General features: G+C 39.8%; 1 long non-coding RNA gene across 1 annotated transcript in view; it reads right to left on the reverse strand.

Annotated features, from left to right (window-relative positions):
* LOC140204475 (uncharacterized) overlaps positions 1-2,728 on the reverse strand; it is a 37,658-nt gene extending 34,930 nt beyond the window's left edge. Inside the window, exons 1-2 of the long non-coding RNA XR_011887636.1 lie at positions 2,611-2,728; positions 214-323 (exon numbers count right to left, since the gene is read on the reverse strand). This is a non-coding gene — a long non-coding RNA (uncharacterized lncRNA). The remainder of the gene's footprint in view (positions 1-213; positions 324-2,610) is intronic.
* Between the last annotated feature and the right edge of the window lie 3,991 nt (positions 2,729-6,719).

Genomic DNA, 6,719 nt, shown 5'->3' on the forward strand with positions numbered 1-6,719 from the left:
CTTCCAGCAATGGAACAGAAACAAAAAGAATAAAGCTAGATCAAGTCCTTTGAATAACCATATACTTAATTTCTTCAACAATTTTCCAAATTAAACAATGAATATTGTGGATAGCAAATTGATTTTGGAGTAGTATATACATAGAACTTTCTTATTTCCCTAATCAAAGACTGGCAGGACAGTCAAGGTAAGAAGGTATAACAATAATCTTACCTCTAGTTTTTTAATGAGTCTGGCCTCCTGTGCCTTCAATCTCTCCTTCTGATACTTTTCATGCACTTCCTTCAAATTGTCTACAATAGATCTCTTGTCAGATGCTGTCTCTGTTAGGGATGCAATCAAATCAAAGTTATAATAGGTAGTAGCTTCCAATTCAACCAATTATTTATCATTCAAAATATACACCTCAGCAGGGAGAAATCAACTAACAATTTTATTTAGTTTCTATTCATTTATCGCTACCTGAAGCTTAAGTTTCCAATTAAAATCCATCTGATTCAATGCAGTAATATCTGCCAGAATTAAATGGAAACTCTCACATACCATTTTGTTTTGTTTATCACACATGTACTGAGAGCCCCAGTCTTAGAACACATACCGACTAACACATGTAGGGTTCTTGGTAATGTTAACTGCTAAGGCTAATGAAATGGCATCTCTGTAATGCTAACTGCTGATGTAATAGTTTCTCTGTAGCTGCAATATTTGGGTTTTAACTACACATTATGTTGAAATTCTATAAGACAGTAGTAAGACACATTATTCTATCTTGTTTGTCTGGGAACCGAGCTTTTGCAGTTTTTCGGTCGAGGCGAGTGAGGAGGTGGAACGAGTGCGGGAAGTGCTCGGTGATCACTGGACGGAGTCTACGGGAATTCGAGGGTCTGGAGGTTGGCAACGTTTCGGCGGAGGTCATTGAGGAGGAACACCGGAGGCGTGAGCTCCAACGATTTTTGTGCACAAACTGTTAACTTTAACAAGAGTGGCGTCTTTGTCTTTTATATTTGGTTTCTCTACTAACCACACAACAAAATAAGAGATATAAAGTGTAATCATTTAATAGCTGGATAGAATTGGGGACCACGTGAAGTGATGGAGAGATTACAGACCAGATAATGTTCTAAGTGTCGGTTGCCAGAAAACCATTGGCAAGAACTCGAGGAAGAACACTTCCTACTTCTTTTTAAAATTAGGATAACATTATTTGTTACATTGCTAAAACAAGACAGGCTTCCGAATACCATTGCATCTCTATTGGTAGAGTAATCCTTCAATACCGTACCATGTGAATAGCCTGGATTGTGGGACTCCAGGTCGGTCTTACAAGAGATATAGTTAAGCCTGGAAAATTGTAGCTATGGAGGAAAGATTGGATAAGTTTGGGTTGTTTTCTAGTCTTGAGATGTATAAAATTGGGAGGATTAAATGGCAGAAATGAGAAGGACTTATTTCCCGAACGGGGAATAAAAAAAAAACTGAGGAGCATAGTAACTGCTGGTAGTATTAAAAGTATTTTCACTCAGAGGATTGTAGAGGGATCTGAAATACTTCCAAGGCATGAATTCCACGCATATTTAAAAAGTAGATGAATATCTAAAGAGCTGTGATCAACTGGGCTACAGAGCCTGAGGTAGGACGTGGAATTAGAATGGGTAGCTCTTTTCTCGACCATCCCAGATACAGTTTTTATGGTTCTATGAGCTTGGCTTAGAAAATAGGCAGGTAAGTTTTATTTTTCGAAACACAATTTAGTTGTTCAATTAATTTTTAAAAGTGTTTATACTTGTAAACTTTCAACTTAAAAAACTTTCTTTTATCAAGTTTTTTTGGAATGTGTCATCTCAGGTGTTTACAGAGAGAACATTTTGAGATGCAGATGTACCCTTTTTAACAATGCAACTCAATGACACATTAGATCCTTCACCCTTTCCAGCTCTTTGCAGATTCAGTCCTGAAAACAAAAAGCAGAAAACTAATTTTGAGCCTAAGAGCTTGGCAGATAAATATCATATTGTCTTTGGAATTTTGCAGTGACAAAGGATCGCAGATCGACATTGTAGACTGCTTTTCTTTTCACAAATTCTGCCTGATTCCGTGCACGTTACAGCAAGCTACTCACAACATTTCTGAGCCAAATCCCACAGTCTCAGAAGCACAGCAAATTTTACAGTTTATCATTAAACTGCAGAATAGAATGAATTATGTCACTGGATGGAACAGTCAGCTATTGAAAGAAAACCTGCTAGAAATTTAGGTAAACTTTTTGAAAACAGAAATCAAAATATCACAGATGCTGGAAATGTAAAGAGAATGACAAAATATTCAGCAGGTGAAGCAGTGTCTAAAAAGAGAGAAACAGAATTGCTGAAATAATATTTCAAAAGTCACTGTCATTGTTTCATGCTCCACCTCCTCAGTAGAAAATACTGTACTACTCTTTAAAGAAGTCTGCTAAATAAATGAACAACAGTCACGTGCAACCTAATTTTAAAAAAAGTACTTTCAATAGGGGAGAAGGCATCCCATTATGTTTAACTTATAAAACAGTGACACTACCAATATTCTGAGAAGTCCTTTTCCAACTAAGGCTGTATTGCCCAGTGATATTACCTTTGTAGAGAAAGTGGTTTAGCCTTGGGCTTCTCAGCAGCAATGGAGGAAGGGGTTTTGATTTGTGGTTTGGTGGAACTGGACACTTTGCTTAGTTTTGCTTGAGTCCTTTTAATCGATTCATCACAGGACTGGTAATACAAGAGAAAGAAAACGGTGAAATGTTCAAAGGTTCATTTTATTGTCAAAGTATGCACGTACAACTCTGATATTTGTCTTCTCCAGATAGTCCTGAAATACAGAAAGACCATGAGAGTTGATGAAAGACACCAACTCTCCCCCACCATCAGTATGAAAAAGAAAAGAAACAATAACAATCCCTGACTCCCTGACTCACAGAGAAAAACAGCGACAATAACAATCTGCAATCCCCTGACTCACAGAGAAAAACAGCGACAATAACAATCCCTGACCTGCTCACTTGCAGAAAAAGCAGAGACAATGGCATTAAATCCACACTGCTCCCCCACAGGAAAAAAAATTACAATAACAATCCCCGACCCCCTCACCTGCAAAACAGACCAGTGACAGTAACATCAAAACCCCCAACCCCCACCTTACACACAAAATATTTACAGCTCACCCACCCACCAACCAGCCACAATTAACAAAACACCAAAAACCTGAAGGAAACCAATATGAAGTACAGTCCAAAATTCACATATGTCTCAGGATATTGGAAACAGCTTTCCATCGGCATACGAAGGCAGTGGCTGCAAACTCAACAAATCAGCAAAAGCATTTTCAACTTAATAAATCCAATTTTAGTTGGTCAATTAATCAAGGCTGACAACTGAAAATATTCAGAGGATGGCAAATCAATTTGGCTAAATGCTGTAAAAAATAAATTGTAAAGACTGCAACAATCCAGATTTCTCCAAACTTTCAGAAAGCGTTGCCTCCTGCTGCTTTAACATAGCAGATACAAAGCAGGAGAATAGCAGCAATTGAGGAGAGACAACCGAACACACTATTGAATGCTGCATACATTTCAAAGACCTTTGGAAGTCAGAAGCAATATAGCAATGAGTTGAGGGTGATATAAAGGATTTTCCAACAATGAAACAGAAACAAAAAGAATAAAGGTAGATCAAGTCCTTTGAATAATCATATACTTAATTTCCTCAAACACCAGGAAATCTGCACATGCTGGAATTTCAAGCAACACACATAAACGTTCACCAGCAAACTTTATATGTTACTTAATTTCCTCAACAATTTTCCAAGTTAAACAATGAATATTGTGGAGAGCAAATTGATTTTGGAGTAGTATATACATACAACTTTCTTATTGCCCTCATCAAAGACTGGCAGGGCAGTCAAGGTAAGAAGGTACGACGATAATCTTACCCTTAGCTCTTTAATGAGACTGGCCTCCTCTGCCTTCAATCTCTCCTTCCGAAGCTTCTGCTCTTTCTTCAATTTGTTTACAACAGATTTATGTTTCCTCAGATCATCTTTCAGTGCATGAATCCTGCCCTCAATATCACTCTGCTCAGATACTTTCTCTGTTAGGGATGCAATGAAATCAATGTTATAATAGGTAGTAGCTTCCAATTCAACCAATTATTTATCACTCAAAATACATATCTCAGCAGGGTGAAATCAACTAACAATTTTACTTAGTTTCTATTCATTTATTGCTACTTGAAGCTTAAATTTCCAATTAAAATCCACCTGCTTCAATGCAGTAATAGCTGCAAGAATTAAATGGAAACTCTCACATACCATTTTGTTTTGTTTATCACACATGTCCTGAGATCCCCAGTGGCAGGAAATGCATTTTGATTTTGACATTGTCCTCCTGGTACCATTCTCCTGTAAATATAATCAAAAGCTGTCACTGTACAGTGCAATCAGATCCATAACTCACTAAATGCACTCTTAAAGCTCAGAGTACTACTAACACACAGCTGAGCAAAGCAATAGACTCTTAAATGTCTTCTTAATTGGCCCAGTAAGCCGACAGATGAAGGGCAAACAGGGAAGGAAAGAAATACTGATATCCCCCAAAATACCAATTACGCACATAAAGCCCCAACCTCGTCGGACACCGACCGGCCAGAGTCACGGCCTCGTTGGAGACATGGCTCACACTCTCAACAGCAAATACAGTTGTGGACTCATTGAGATCATAAGCAGGGAAACATCAGGAAACAATTTAAATATAAAATCAGATTTAAAAAAAATGGAAGCTAATGGTGAGCATTGCATCAATAGGCAGAGAAACACTTGCTGCAAAATAGATTACATGCAACATTTCACTAACCAAAGCTAGAACTCACTGACCACTGCTTTTAAACCTTTTCCTTTGTGTGGTACAAATCTTGCCAGTGTACTTTTCACGTTGATTTCCAGAGTTCAATTTGATTTGGGCTATTTAATCCCACACCCTGTCAAATACAGCCTCATTAAAGGCAGTCACTCAAATCACCTGTAAATACTGCACTAACTCTGACCATGGAAAGTCAAAATGGGCATGGGGGAACAGATTACTGAAGAGCAAATGCCCATTAAGAGCACTGTTGGTGACACCTCCCATTACTTTTATGATTGGACAGTAATTAGCCAGATCGGATATACTCTGTTTTTGGTGGATAGAATGTAACTAGGGACATGTAGTTGCCACTGACAGACCTGTACTGGATACGCTTGGCATGCTAGGCATTTAGTTCTGAAGTGCAACTTTAAGCACGGCACATCGGAGGTTACCCATTTTCATTATTATTGCTGTTCCTGCTACTTGCTCATTCTTTGATTTTGCTAAAAACTACCATTATAACAGTGAGGACTTTGGGAGGAAGCACAGATGCATCATTCACTCAGTTCTTCGAGTTGAATATAGTTTCACAAAGTTCATTCCAGGCTCTGGTTTAATTGAAGGTGGGGATCTTTACTGGAAAAGTGTCCTCATGTTAGCTAACCTATCACCATCACGACTGTGTGAACCAGGGTGGCAGAACTTTGATCAGATCCATTGGTTGGGGAACTGCTGAACTCTTCATTGAAGATGAGAAAATCTGCAGATGTAGGAAATCCAAAGTAATACCCAGAAAATGCTGAAGGAACTCAGCAGGCCAAGCAACAGCTACGGAAAAGAGTTAACAGTCGTGGAACAGTCCATGTTTCGAACCTAAACAGGCATCACTCCACAACTCTTCCTACGCTACAAAGATAACTGCATTGGTCCTGCTTCCAGCACCCATGCTGAGCTCATCAATTTCCTCAACTTTCTCCAATTTCCACACTGCCCTCAACTGGCCCATTTCTGACACCTCTCTCCCCTTTCTCGATCTCTGTCTCCATCTTTGGAGACAGTTTATCTACTGATACTCTTTACAAACCCACTAACTCTCACAGCTCTCTGGAAAAGTCATCTTCCCACCCTATCACTTGCAAAATTGCCATTCTCTAGCCTCAGTCCTCCATCTCCACTGCATCTGCTCCCAGAATGAAGCTTTTCATTCCAGAACAACTGAGATATCCTCCTTCTTCAAAAAAAAGGGTTTCCTTTCCTCCACTATCAACACAGCCCTCAACCACATTGCACAAATCACCCTCAACCCTTCCACCTGCTGCCACACGAGGGATAGGGTTTCTCTTGTCCTCACCTATCACCACACAAGCCTCTGCATCCCGCACGTAACTCTCTGCAACTTCTGCTATCTCCAAAGGGAGCCCACCACCAAGCACATCTTTCCGTAGGAATCACTCCCTACACGACTCCCTTGTCCACTCATCCCTCCCCACTGATCTCCCTCCTGGTGCTTATCCTTGCAAGCGGAACAAGGGCCACACCTGCCCCTACACCTCCTTCCTCACTACCATTCAGGGCCTCAAACAGCCCTTCCATGCCAGGAGACACTTCACCCGTGAGTCTGTTGGGATCACCTATTGTATCTGGTGCAAAATGCCAGGTTGTACAGCTGGATCAAAGGCTCGTCTCCACTAGGAAAGTTACAGGCACAGATTGCAGTGTCATTGCCCAGAACAAGAGTCTATTAGTAAAGTAATTGATAGTTGTTTCTGCTGCCAGAAAGTTGTCACGGTGCTTCACCAACAACATCTTAAACCGGATGGAAAAGACAAGAATGAGAGTTCCCAACCAA

Source organism: Mobula birostris, chromosome 10 (assembly GCF_030028105.1).
Source record: "Mobula birostris isolate sMobBir1 chromosome 10, sMobBir1.hap1, whole genome shotgun sequence".
NCBI classification, from domain to species: domain Eukaryota; kingdom Metazoa; phylum Chordata; class Chondrichthyes; order Myliobatiformes; family Myliobatidae; genus Mobula; species Mobula birostris.